Source organism: Tamandua tetradactyla, chromosome 1, assembly GCF_023851605.1.
Source record: "Tamandua tetradactyla isolate mTamTet1 chromosome 1, mTamTet1.pri, whole genome shotgun sequence".
In the NCBI taxonomy this organism is placed as follows: domain Eukaryota; kingdom Metazoa; phylum Chordata; class Mammalia; order Pilosa; family Myrmecophagidae; genus Tamandua; species Tamandua tetradactyla.
Window position 1 is genome coordinate 151,212,778 of NC_135327.1, and position 15,137 is coordinate 151,227,914.

Sequence of the window (15,137 nt, forward strand, 5' to 3'; positions counted from 1 at the left end):
GTGATGTTTGGCTTCATAGAATGAGTTAGATAGCTTTACCTCCTCTATTTCTCCTTTTAGTTTTGCCAGTGTTTCCCTCATGTATTTTGGGGCACCATGGTCAGGTGCATAAATATTCAAGATTGCTATATATTCTTGGTGAATTGCCCTTTTTAATAATACATAGTCTCTTAGTTGTTTCATTTCTGTTTATTTGTTTTGGATGCATAGTCCTGGAATCCAACCAGGTCCCCTGCATGGAAGGTGAGCATTCTATCACTAAACCACCCATGCACCCCATTCATTTCTCTTATAACAGCTTTTGACTTAAAGTCTATTTGTCCAATATTGGATAGCTATCCTAGCTTTTTTTCTGTTACTACTTTCATGGAATATCTGTTTTTCATCCTTTCACTTTCTACCTGTTTGCATCTTTGAGTCAGGTGAGTCTCTTGTAAAGAACATATACTTGGGTCATATTTTTTAATTCATTCTGTCTTTCCAGCTGACAGAGGGGCTCCAGATGCCATTGGCCTTTCTTGAGTCGAAATATCTTTCTCTGGATACCTTAGTGTTGACATTTTTATAGCCTTAGAACTCTAAACTTGTAACTTAATAAATCCCTTATATAAAAGGTTTATACCTATTTCTGGTATAATTGTATTCCAGCAGCATTAGCAAACTAAAACACTAGGCTTCTGGTGATCCTGATGAGTTAACTCTGAAAGTCCATCTCTCCTTCTTGTCTATGGCTTTATTGCTGATTGGTTTTGTGCTAAAGTTCTTTAATGCTTGATCTAATTTATTCTAGATCTTTACAATAGTCCCTGTTGAACGTTCAGATTTCCTCAGCTTTCCTTCATCTGATTCTTGCCCTAGACATGTGGTGCAATTTAAAAGATTGCCCCCCCTCCCTTTTCTTTTTTAAGTTTCACCTCCAGGAGAGAGCTCCCTTTCCTTTATTCCTTCTCTAGGAATCATGGTCTATTCTACTCATTTGTGCGCAGACTGTTTCCCCAACCTCCTATGATTTGTTTATACTCTCTTCCTGACTCATCACCTTGTTTCCCTTATAGTTTTCAGTACTGGGACCTAAACTGTCTTACAACAGTTCAATTTAACCCTTTAAAAAATTCTGTGAGGCTTTTCTGCCTCTGGTTTCCTCCCTATTAGATTATCTCACCCTGGTGAGCTAGATGGGTGGGGTCAATCCAAAAAGGTGGGTCACTTCAGAAAAATCTGTTTTGCTTTAGGTGGTCCAGTGCACTGAATCTGGATTTAGTGAGGGCACAACAGATCATCTTACCACATTTCTATCACAGTCAGTCTTACTCGCTCACTCTCTCTTTCTCACCTCTGGAGGCCCTTTTGTGTGCAGCACTCCTGCTGACTTGTGTTGAGCCCTGTGTCTCTGTGGACTTTGGTTCCTGTGCCTGGATATGCGTGGAGTTCTAATTCTTTGCTGTGAGTCGCTATGCAATCTCTGTCCACAGGGGGAAGTATGTGGACTGTGTGGCCTCTGCGACTCCCAAGTGGCATATGAACAAGTGGGGTGGGTGAATGAGAACCCATTGGGGGTCTGGGATGGAATTTTCCTCCTTGACACTTTGCTGTTTCTTTGATTCAGCATTTGTGGAGTCCTTTTACAATCTCTATTGTGGTTCAGAATTCTAAGCAAGTGGGATTTGTCCTTCATTTTGCTAAATCTTTGGGTAGGCTTTTTTCAGAGAATGTCTTAAATCGTCGTGTTGATGACATCACTCCTCCAACAGCCTCTTGACATTCATGATTGATATGGTCATCTGGCTCAACTGATCATGGAGCTGACCCCTTCACTGATTAAAGACATGATAGCTGTGTCCTTATGGAGCTGTCTTCTCCTGGGTCAGTCACGATAGCCAGGTCAGTTCCACCAACCCTGATTCACTTCACTTCTTCCCCAATCTGGGAGGCCAAGGTCTGAGTATCTAAGCTTTTTTGAGGCATGACACCTTGTAAGCTTCTTACAGCTAAAGTCTATCAACCTTACTCAAGTACATAATACAAGAATTACTATAAACATTGAATTGGAAATAAAAGTTATTTCAAGACCTTCCACAAATAACTTTGAGGTCTATGTGTGTGAGAGAGACAGAGGCAGAAAGACAGAGAGACAGAGTGAGAGAATTCTGCCCAGCAATTCAGTTAAGAATAGCATGTAATCATTCTTTGGTCTCTATGAACTCTTTCATGTAATATCTCCCAGGGCTTCAAAGCCGTTTTTGTCCAGTAGGAGTCAAGGAAGATATGCTGGTATGGGGTTAGAGCTAAACTTTTAATCTACTTCTGAAGAGCCTAAAGGGACCTTAAGAAGTTGCACAGAATATCTTATAGCATACCTTTCCTTGTTCTTTGAACATTTTAGCATGCATAATTAATATATCATATAAAAACTGAGGGTTATGAACCTTTATCATATGTCAGGTACTGATAAATACTTTGCATACATTTTCTTAACCCTATAAGGCAGTATACTGTGACGTGGAGAGTTTGTGTGATTTGCCCCATGTCACAATATTAGCACATGTTAGGGGCAGGATTTGAACCAAAGTCTATATTCACAGTTGCTATAGAAATTCTTCTCCCTCCACTGCTGTTTTAACCAAGTTTTCAGTTTCTTTTTAAAAAACTTCTCATTTTAAAAACAATTTCAAACTTACAGGATAGCTGCAAAAATAAAAAAAATCCCATACAGAGAACTCAACCTCCCCTAGATAAGATCCATCAACCTGCACATTTTGTCACTTTTGCCATATCTGTATCTATATTGCTTTCTTTCTTTCCTGCCTCTTTCTCCCTCTCTCCCTCCGTCTCTCTTCTATACATTTGAGAGCAAGTTGCACACATTATACTCCTTGTACACCTGATACCTTCATGTGCATTTCCTATGAAAAAGGACATTCATGTATGTAATCACCTTAAATATAGTTATCAAGTTCATTAAATTTAGCATTGATATAAATTTTATATTCTAGACTCCAACTTTTTCTTACGTCCCAATAATGTCCTTTTGAGGCCTTTCTCCAATATTATATATAGCATTTAATTTCCATTTTTGTTTTAGTTTCTTTTTTTTTTAAGCTGTGGGAACATACATACAACATAAAGCTTCCCATTCTAACCAGTCCTAAGCATATCATTCGGTGGATCATCACCATATACAAAATGTTGCAGTATCCTCACCACCATCCATTACTAGAACTTCCCCTACACCCATTTTGCATGAACTCCTCATTTGTCCCTGTGTCCCCACCACTGATAATCTGTACTCTATAATTTTGCATATTCTCTGATATTTTCTTTGTGGCTACCATGGGGCTTAAATTTAACAGATTAAATCTGTAACAACCTAGTTTGCTTTGATAGCAACTTAACTTCAATAGTATACACATACTATATTCCTATACCTTTCCAATCTTCTTTTATGTAATTCTTGTCACAAATTTCATATTTACATTATGAGGCACTGATTTATTATTATATTTTGTGCATCTGCCTTTTAGATCTGATAGGAAGTAAAAAGTGGGCTTACAAACAAAAATACAGCAGCACTGGTATTTATATTTACCCATTTCATTATTTTTACTGGAGATCTTTATTTCTTCATGTGGCTTCAGCCAATTGCCTATTGCCATTTCCTTTCAACCTGAAGAACTCCCTTTAGCATTTCTTATAGGGCCAGTCTAGTGGAAACAAATGCTTAAGCTTCTGTTCATCATGGAATGTCTTAATCCCAGCTTCATTTTTGAAAGACAGCTAGGCCGAATGTAGAATTCTTGGTTGGCAATATTTTTTTTTTTTTGCTTTCAATGCTTTAACTATGTTTCCCTACTCCCTTCATACCTCCATGGTTTTCAAATAGAAATTGGCACGATTTTATTGAATCTTCTTTGTAAATGACATGTTGTTTCTGCCTTGTGGCTTTCAGAATTTTCTTTGACTTTTGACAGTTTGACTATAACACGGCACAGCCTGGGTCTGTTTCAGCTTATATTGTTGGGAGTTTGTCGAGAAATTGTTTGGAGTTTTTTGAGCATCTTGGATGTGCATATTCACATCTTTCATTACATTTGGGAAGTTTTCAGCCATTATTTCTCTGAATATTTTCTGTGCCTTTGTTCTCTTGGCTTTGCTTCTGGGACTCCCTAGTGCAGATATTGGTACATCTGATGGTGTCCCACAGGTTTCTCTGGCTCTGTTCACTTTTCATTTTTTCTTCTTTCTTACCTCAACTGTATGATTTCAATTATCTTATCTTCAAGTTCTCTGATTCTTTCTTCTGCCAGCTCCAATTTGCTGCTGAACCCTCTAGGGAATTTTCAATTTCTATTACTATTGCCATCAGCTCTGTTTGGTTCTATCTATTGAGATTCTCTTTGTATCATATATTGTTTTCTTGATTTCTCTTACTTCTGTATCAGTATCAGTGTTTTCCTTCAGCTCTTCGAGCATATTTAGGACCACGGTTTTAAAGCCTTTGTCTGATATGTTTTAAGTCTGGTTCTCCTCAACTGATGGCTTCTAATACTTAAATCTTCTTGTTTGCCTGGACTATTGCTTCCTGTTTCTTCGTAGGTTTTGTAATCTTTTGTTGAAACCTGGTATTTTAAGTTGTTTTCACTGGAATTTAGACTCTGAGGTATCTGTCCCTTAAGCTTATACCTAGTTAGTGTTATGACAGAGCTTTCCTCAAATGCCCAGGGCTAAGAACAACAACAACAAAATATAACACTATCTTTCCCAGTCTTTGCAGATTGATCTGTGGTGAGTGCTCTTCTTTAGAGTTTAGGCATATAAAGAATTCAGAGAATGGCTCCAGGTCAAAACACAGGAGGCTTCCTGGTCCTTTCCATTCATGCATCTTATCTTGGTCATGTGTGTGGGGGGGGAGGGGTTAGGAATTTCCCCATTTATGCAGATAGGAATGTCTCCTCTTCTCTAGGAAAAAGTTTTCTCACAGACTTCAGCACTGCACTATATGTACTACAGCCAGCAGCAATCCCTTGCTCGAGGCAGCACAACTTGCCTGCTCTCCCACAGTGTTTTGTAGGAAAGCTGTCTTCTATACACAGAACAAGTACTGGACTGTGAGGCTGCAATTGGTGTCCTGGTTCAGTCCCTCAGGCCACACCAGACAGACTGGGCCAGATATATGTGCTCCTAGTATGTGTACAAGGGTTACTCTGATCCCTCCAGAACCAGGACCAGGGATCCACACTGAGAGCATGGGCCAGTTAGAGAGAGCTGTTGAGGGGAGAGGTGGTCCCAGCTAGGACAACAGGAGATCCTACCACTTCTAAGTAGCCTTTTTCTTGATTTGGCATTTGTCCTATTACTGCAGTTTGCACTACCTTTTGGAGCTTTGAGAAAGTTGTCTCGGCCAGTTCCTGCTGGTTGTTCAAAGCCTCTGTGGGTGGAGGGAAAGCCCTGAAGCATCTCACTTTGTCATTTTGATCAGGGTATGAATTTAATTTTAAGGTAGAATGGACAGGATTTTGCAAGCTTTATGGTTTGGTATGACTAATTAAAAATGCACTGATTTACAGATAAAACACTGAATGGTTGAAGAAAGATGAAAAAGTTTGCCTTTAAAAAATGGTAATTATGTTTGCGGGAAACATTCATGGGAGAAAGATCTTGGAGTGGACTATGGAGCTGAAGTAATTTGAAATGTAATATGCTTACAAGTATTATAACAAAATGGCTAGTCTGTGTTCTGCAACTATGCAGAAAGCAAAAGGATCAAGGGTTCTGGACATGACACTGTCCTAACTACGGGTAGTTAGGAGCAGGTAGAACTTGTCACAGGACCTGGGAACACACAAAAAAAGGGAGAGATAGTTCATTTGTTCATTCACTGGATGAAAGAGAAAGGAATGAGGTTCAGCAACACTGAAGAATAGAAATGAAGCTCCAGAAGGTAGGGCCTGCAGGGGCAGGGGCAGGTGTCAGCAAGAGTTTAAGGCAAAAAGATTATCTGGCTTCTTAGCAGGAAACGTACAGTTCACTAGTAGAAGCCAAGGGAGTAGGGGAAGAGTCAGCAGAAAATTCTTCAGGCATTCTTCAGCTAGGCAGGAGACAGGACTGTGTGGTTAGTGAGATTCTGAACCAAAAGAATAGGTGGGGAAGAATAAATGTAAAACAATAATTCCCCAGACACCAGGTGGAAGACCAAGAGCCAACGAGGCCACAGAAATCAGGATATAAAGTTGTGGTTTAGTATCCCTGTGCTTTAACTGGATTCATCAAGTACAACAGAGTAGTGGTGGGGTGTTAGAGGGCCTGTGAGTCTGAGCTCTATGGGCCAAACAGCAGAAATCTGTAGCTATGAGATTCCTTCATTGTACATATTTGACTAATGGTTTTGCCACCAAGTAAAATCCAGCTATACTCCTAAACTGGATAGGGTAGGAAAATGTAGATCATTACTACCCTGAGGAACACTTGTAAAACAACTGTTTTGGTTTTGGCTAGTAAATTTTTTTTCATCAAACCCAGGGCAGGCAGGGAACAAAAGGATATGGATATAAGAATTCTGAGACACTCACCTTGCTGCTAGATAACTCATTCTCTTGTAGGAGAGACACAGATCAGCTGAAGTGTTACTAGTATTACTGTATGTGTAGGTGCAAGGTTATACAGAGACACAGGTGAGCCATGTTTCTAGGAGAAACAAGGAAGCATGACCACAGCTTCTCAAGGCTACTACTGAATTGTGGGAACAAAAACCATGTCATTGCCACAGTGAAGGATAATTCTCTTCATTTGCTTTAATAGGCTGGCATCTGAGCAAGTCATTTTAAAATGGCATGACACTACTTTATTACAAATTAGAGAGAAGGGATATGAGAACCAGCTCTCTGCTTTATTGACTTGAGACTGAAAATTGAATCTGACAGGGGAGATGTGCTCCCTCAGACAATTACAGGAGAATTAAAACGCAGGCTTTCAGCTACCAGCAGTAGCCTTGATCTTCTTTGAGCTCATAAAGTTGGCTCACACTCTAGTTCTTTCCCCAGAATGAAAAATCAGTTGGTACAGCAAAGAATAGCACATTATGCTCTGGGCTACTTTTGTGACAACCGTCTTAGATATGTGTAAAAGAACTGGAGTGGTCATTCATGAGCAACCTTCCAAAAATGTTATACTGCGATAACGCAAGCATCTTAACAAACCTACAGTTTATTAAGAAATAGACTGGCATGAAAATTCATGCTATATTAAATAAATTAATGGGTCTGTAGCTTGCTGGTAGTAGAGAATCAAATTAAACAAAACAAAGTAAGTCTTATCAGTTAATCGAAACCAGATGTATATAGCTGTGGTGATAATATACCTTCTTTTAGGGATTTTTTCAATACAACTAGTCATATATGCCAGAGCTCATTTATTTAATTGTTAAACATTTATTAAATTCCTACTGCATCAGTCCTTGAATTAGGTATTAAGAATGTGAAAAGGAAACAAACACAGTTGGTGTCCTTGACCCCTGCCCTGTGCATTCATCTGTTACTACTGATTACAAAGCTGTGAATATGACCACCGGACAACAGCTCTACCGGGGCAGGGAAGGGAGGCCAATGGAAAAGGGACTATTTGAGCTCTTGTCTTAAAGAATACGTAGATTAAGCAAGCAAAGAGGGAGAAGCATACTAAATGGATGGAAGGAATAATAAATGTAAAGGCATTGGGGGAATAAAAGTATGTGTATGGAGACAAGACATTAAATGCAGAAGAAGGATGTTAATCGAAAAACCTGTGAACTCTGAATAACTTCTATGTTAATAGTTTTGTATCAAGGTTAACTTGTGAGTTTCAACAAATATGCTATGGTTATGTAAGACATTAACATAAGGAGAAGCTGGATGAAGGGTATATGGGATTTATTTTTTGTACTATCTTTGCAACTCTTTTGTAAATCTAAAATTTTCTTTAAAAATTAACTGCTAAAGAAAGTACATGCATATTCAGGCAACTATATGTATTTTAGTATGGATAGAACATGGGATTTTTCAACAGAGAAAAAAACTTGGGACCACCCCAGAACTCATAAATAAGAAAATTCCAGGTGATTTTGTTACCTCTTTTTACATTCCCTGGATTCAAATACTGTCAAAGTGGAAGAACTGACTAGGGATGCAAACAATTGCTCAGATATGGAGGGAATGCGGCAGAAGTAAAAACAAATGTCCAGGTTTCTATTTATGGCAGAGATGGGTAGAGGTGGGATAAAAACGTTCAGTTTTGGACATCTGAGTTCGAGGTATCCTGGGAAACCCAAATGAAGATGTTTAGAAGGTAGGTAAAAAGTTACAGACTAGAAATACCTATTTGGCCACCCCTAGCAGAGATCTTGTAATTTAACCCATATAAGTGAATTAGGCAACTAGAGTATAAGACATGAGAGGTTGGCCAAGGCTTAAATCCACAATAATGCCAACATTAAAGAGTGGATAAGGAGAGAAGAGTCCTTAAAAGAGAGGGAAGATGGATACTCGGGAGAACACTGTCAGATAAGCAAAGAATGCAGGGTTTTTACAAAGAATACTATTCAACAGTATTATACGCTACAAGAAAGTGAAGTAAGCAAAGAACTTTAAAATGTCCAATGGCTTTAACCTCTGGGTGGGCACTAGCGATCTTGGGGGGAGAAGCTTCACTTGAGTGGTGGGAATAGAAGAGCGGCCAGAGGAACACATGGAATGCAAAGGAGTGAAGGGAGTAAAGGCTGGCTTCAGTACGATTATAATCTGAGGGAATACTGCCAGAAGAGAGAAACTAGTTACAAGATGCAAGAGAAAGAGAGGGGACATGAGGAGAAGATGGGTCCCACATAAGTCAGGAGGGAGGAAGATCCTTAGGGAGGCAGGCGGTAGAATTAGCCTTGGAGAGACAGAGTCTTGCCCCTTCCCCGGGACAGGAAGGAGGAAAGAGGGGAAGGATACAGATAAGCTTGCAGGTGGTAGGGGAGAGAGCACAGGAAGTTAAGGAAGTTCCTGTCTGACGACTTCTGTTGTCTCAAACAATCGGGAAGTGGTGGGGTATAGACAATAGTAAAATCTTTTAAATAGCTCTTGTGGGGACTGAGAAGGAACTGACCAAGGACAGTGATCTGCCTGACGGGTTGATGGACCTACATCTACAAACATCAGGCTTATGCTATTCTGAAACAGCTCTGGATTTGTAAATTATGGTAGTGCTCAGCTGCCTTGGTCTAGGGGACATTGTTGACAGGCTGATTCAGAGCAGGCTTTTAATTCCCATGCAGGCAGAGCAGATCATGGGATACCTTAGATAGGAAAGGGAAGAAAGTGAAGTCAGGAGAGGTCTATGGAGAAAGGTAAGGCTGAAAAAGTAGAGTTAGAATTGGAAGGTTGAAAATTTGTGGACAGGATATTGGGAATTTAAGATTTCTGATGTGAAGTGGTTCTGGATATTACATCCATCTACTATTCAACCAGATAGTCAATTACCAAGTATTTATTTGGCAGCCACATGCGAGATCCTGCTCAGTGGGGATGATGCAAGAGCCCAGGAAGTGTGGCCAGAGTGAAGTGCAAGGCAAATGATGGTCAACGGAGGTGAGGTGGCCAAGAAAACAAGGAGGGTTGGTCTTCATGGGTGTAAGGAAGCTTTTTATGAGGCGCTGGGACATTTGGAAACAGGACACTTTCAGACACTGGACACAAGTCTTCAGAAGAGGAATTTTCGCCACTCAAGAAACTACACAGGAAGCCCTCTCAGCAGAGGAGAGCCAGGTTTCAGTTAAGGCACAATGTTTTGGGAAGAGTGAAAATGTAGAGATGTCGGTCAGCATGGAAGGAGCTTTCTGGAAGTCATACCAGATTCAGCAGGTTATTTACTTTTTCTCTTTTATTTTGCAGATGTTTATTTTTCCAATTTCTCTTACAGTGTGTACTGAAATAGGAATTAAGTGGTCAATTCTCCTACACTCATACCGGATATGTTTCTAGCTCGTCTAAGTTCGCTGGTATGGTTAGAGGGGAAGACTCTTTCAGAATTTTGTAGCAGCATGCAGGTTCTTCTCTGGACGGCAAGACAGATGGCAAACCCATCAGTCTATACTAAATTTTCAAATTTCCCTCAATGTTTAATTTTACTTATCAATGCAAACACACTATAGGGAATGGCTATCGGAAGATTTAGAATAAGTGGATAGCAGCAGTTTCAAATCAAATTTGAGAAGTCCACCTCAAAGACACTGGCCAGTGAAGGGTAGCTATGCCGGACCACTGGGGACGAAATAGCAAAAGAAATGGAAAACAATAGTGCCACAAAGAGCATATGGATAAATGCATAGGTAGCAAAGGTGAAATAAATTAACCTGCAACAGCCTCTTGCAGTCTGCACCAACACATTAAATTTATTCCACCACAACCAGAAAAGGTCAACTTTTGTTTGGATGGCCCTTCTCCTGCTCAGATGTAATGGATTAGGAGCAATATATCCCACTATAAGGAATCAAATTCTACACTAAGCAAGACCCCAGCCTGGATGATCTGGTGGTATCAGACAGTTAGTAATCAGAATTTATAAAACCCCAATTTCTCAAAGGCAGACTATATTGATATTGCTGTTGTTGTTACTTTACTGGACTGATGTTTTAGAACGAACTTCCAAAACCGAAAATCCTCCACTGGAATGAATAAGAATGGAGACTTACATGCACAGCTACTGAATTCCTATCCTTCCTTTTGGATTTTCACATCATTCTCCTTAAGAGATTTGACTTTTGGAAAATAAATTCTCTTATGCTCATTATTTCAGTCTCTTTTCCTAACCTGCCTTCCAGCAGGTGACTGGAGAGGAGTAGCCAAAAATATATCTACAAAGTAAAGGAGACAACAATCCTAACAGAATGCAGTGAAAAAAAAAAAGATTCAATTAGGTCATTAGAAAATTAGCAATTCCAAAGAGAGATTTTGGACTTGGCCATCAGCCATTTGGGGACATCACTGATGTTCTGACAGCTGTCCAAGAGGCGCCAGAAGCACAAAATCTCAAATGATAACTAACCAAGTTATATGCTTATACTTCCAGAGTGATGACACTCCCATTTTTTGTAGATTTCAGAATATTTTCCACTGGAATCCACTCCAAACATCTGATCAATCATTTAAAGTTGAAAATGACTTTGAAAGGAGTCTTTGCTCTTAGGATTCCTTAGATCCTGCCTTAAAAGGAGGAGTTCAGGTCCTTGCCAGCCGACTGGCTCGAAATGCCTCTGTAAAAACGGCTTTCTTAGAAGACACTCAGAAGCGGAGTCCAACCATCACCACAAAGGGGAAATCTCTCACAACTTTAGGCTCAAATCAGGCTACTGAGCAACCTTCAATATGTCACAACAGATTTCTTCTGTTGTGCAGAAGGGCACAGCCAGCTCATCGCAGGATGGAGTGAGTCTTTTAAACTAACAGCTCACAGGAAAAACACCCAGGTTTTAACCCTATATACTCTACTATGAAACACAACTAGTCTTTGTATCAAATCTGCAAGAGAGATTTAGACACCCTTCACAGCATTGTTTTAATCTCCCATCAACTTCTGATTTCATAGACAGTAATGTCAGTAAATGACACGGAAAATGGTTTATAAAGAGCCAAGGCAATTAAGGTTTCTTCAAAACTATACCATAAACACTGCTGTCAAGATTATAGGAGGTAAGAACAGTCTTTAGTGAGATGAAAGTCCAGAATTAAAGACCATAAAACAAAGCTAGATCTAACTTTCTGTCTCCTTTCATTTTTATTTTTTCAAAATGAAAAAGATTTTGTTCATGTTATAAAATGATGTCTGTCCACTAAAAAAAAATCTAAACAATGTAATAGTAAAAATAAAGCCACTAATAATACTTTAGGACACAATTTTATGCAGCTTTCTATTAATACATATACATGTGAATATGGAATTAAACAATATAGAAATGCTATTATACTAAAAAGTGCTTCTATGAACTGCTGTTTATTCATTGATATTCCATAAACATTTTCTATGCACATAAAAGTTTTCAATAAACAGTATTTTAATAAATACATAGGAGTTCTCAGGCCTGGGGTGGGGCCCCAGGTGGGTGCGGGGGCAAATTAACCTATGTGTCGCAAAAGACGTGACTTCCTCTTGAACAGTTTACTGTTGTAAACACATTTGAAAACTATTATCATTAAAGTTTTAATATTTCATTCATTGTATGGATATAATTGATTTATTTAACCAGACCTATGCTATTGGCAATTTAGATTTCCAAGTTTTCCATATTTAAACAATCTGCAATAATTGTCCTTCTATCATCTCTGCTCGCCTTTTCTAATTATATTTTCCCCATACATTTCAAAATGTGAGATAGGTGGTCAACTGCTATATATATTTAAAAGTTAGCTATATATTGCCAAACTGTCCTCTAGAAAGTATCAATTCACACTTCCTGTATGAATGCAAGGGAGTGTTATTTTCTTAACCTCATTCCCCAAAGTTTTAAAAATCTTTACCAATCTGATAGGCAAAAAGGTTTCTCACTGTCTATTTAATTTACATTTCTTTGATTATTCATTCACATATACATTTGCATGGAATATTTCTAAACTGCCTGTTTACAGCTTATTGATTTTTCTTTATCTTACTGATTTATGACAATTCTTGGTAAACAGGGAATTGCAGCTTTTTATAATCTGTATTGCAACTATGCTCGGTTTGCACTGTGTCTTTCATGAGTATGATGGTTTTATTAGTAAGGATATTTCAAAATATGAGTAGTAAAAAAACACTAAATTTTTTTTTGTTTTTGATCTCCTAAAATATGAAACATCCTTTAGAAAGGCCTACGTTACCTGTAAATTATAAAAAGTTCACCCATATTTTTAAGCTTTTTTTTCACATTTTTACATTTTTTAGACATCATCTGTAATTTGTTTTGGTATAAGAAGCAAGATGGAGATACAGTTTTCTTTATTCCACCAAACATATGAGGCAGTTACTTCAATACCATTTATCGAATGGGTTATTCTTTAGCCAATGATGTGAAACCACCTCCCCCAGCCCCATCTTTCTTTCTTTTATTATAATAAATCCAGAACTGCAATGATTAGTTTGGCTTTGTGCCTTCATGTCATGGCATAATACTGGCAATATGGTTTTATAATCATAAACTGCAAGTGGCCTAACACAAGATCTGAGCTTGCTGGCTTAGAAAGAAAACCGTGGTTATCAATCAGACTAAAAACAAAAGTTGTTGCAGTTGGCAAGTAGTCCACCCAACTCCTTAAGTAAGCAACACTCAATAACCCTATTCATAAAACAACTCAGCTACCTGGAAGTTTTCTGTGGAGCTAATTATTTTCGGATGAGTCTCTATGATGTAGGCAGGTCCACCTGAAGTTTGACAACCTACAGAAACCATTCTGAGCCTCGTCTGTGGTGGGAGAACCCCAGGGACATCTGCCCTTTACATTGTTCCAGCTCGTATAAATTTTCCTATGCTTAATGGATCAGAATTCTGGATTCTCAGTCAAAATCTGTGCAATGGCTTGAGCTGATTCAATGCTTCATTTTTCATTTGTTTTAACAATTTGTGTTGTGAAATATAACATCTATACAGAAAAGTGATACATTTCAATGTACAGTTTAACAAGTAGTTATAGAACAAATTTCAAAGTATAGTATGGATTACAGTTCAACAATTTCAGGTAGTTTCCTTCTGAATGTTCTAATACACTAGAAACTAAAAAGAAATGTCTATAGAATGATTCAGTAAAGCTCTGTTTGGCACTGCCGGTGGGCACCTCAACAATTGAAGGGGTGGGATGTTTCTCTCTACGGGAATCAGTCGGTACAGGCTGAACGTCTGAATGCTCTCACGGGGACGCAGGTTCTGTGGCCTGTTCTCCTGGGACTTGACACATGTGGCGCTCCCTAAACGGAACTGAGAATCTGGGCGCTTTCCTTCATTGAGAGGAGTCTACCCTGAGTTCACTGTCTAACACCCCTGGACACAGATGTGAGAGAATCTGAAAGTGACATGCTATGTAGGTGTAACTCACTTTTCAATATACTATTGTGAGCCCAGTTTTCATTATCTTAGCCCTCCACAGATACACCTTCACTGAGTCAAGATTTACTGTAACACAGAGACAATACCACAAACCATTTTCTCTTTCAGAAACCAACTGCTGAAGACAGTGTCTGTCATATTATATATCGCATATTAGGGAACCTTAAATCTAAGGTGAGATAAATAGATCATCTCAGGAACATTGGGCTCCTCTGTTCACTTTACTGGTTGTTGTGCTTTAAAATGATTTTTTTTCCTTTGGTATTAAACCATCTTCACTTCTAGAAGTAGGGAGAATGCAGATGCCATAAATGTAGGGACTTCACCTTATCTGCTGGGATATTCCCAGTACCTTGAAGGGTGCCTGTGGTCAATCAATGTGCTGACTAAATAGAGAATTAACGACTAAATAAATATATACATATGTATACATGCACATAGAAATAGCTGTTAATAGGTGTATTGTGCATCGTCACTCATTTTATTATCAATAGCAAAGGTCTTCTTTAAATAAAGCTTTTTTTTTAATCTCCTTCATTCATTCAACAAATCTTCACTGCCTATGCGACAATCGCTAAAACCCCTCTGACACAGTTGTTGTTTTCAAGGGGCTCATAAATCTACTGGGACAGGCTGAGGGATCAACAGATTATTACGGGACAAAGTAGTAAGTACAATGGTAAGAGATATGTGCAGATATCAAGGGAGCTCAGGGGAGGGCACCTGGTCAACTGGGAATATAAGAAGTGGGGACTGAGAACGAGACAGCACCCTTCCTTAGGACTGTGGCTGAGCTGAGCCTCAGGGTTTGAGCAGGAGTTAGGGAGAAAGGAAGAGGAGGCACGACTCCAGCTGTCCTAAGGGCACAGGTAAAGCAAAGCAGACAGAACCAGCCTGCAGAGAGTAAGGTACTAGAAAGAGTCAGATGTGGCTGCAGGATTAAGTAAGGCAGGAAGTGGAGAGAAGTGAAGCAGAAGGGAGGTGGGAGCCTGACAAACCACCGAGAACCTCAAATATATTCTCTTAGTAATGGGAACTTTCAAAAGGGCCTTAC

General features: G+C 39.1%; 1 protein-coding gene across 4 annotated transcripts in view; it reads right to left on the bottom strand.

Annotated features, from left to right (window-relative positions):
* DOCK4 (dedicator of cytokinesis 4) overlaps window positions 1-15,137 on the bottom strand; it is a 468,183-nt gene that overhangs the window by 141,552 nt on the left and 311,494 nt on the right. The window lies entirely within an intron of this gene.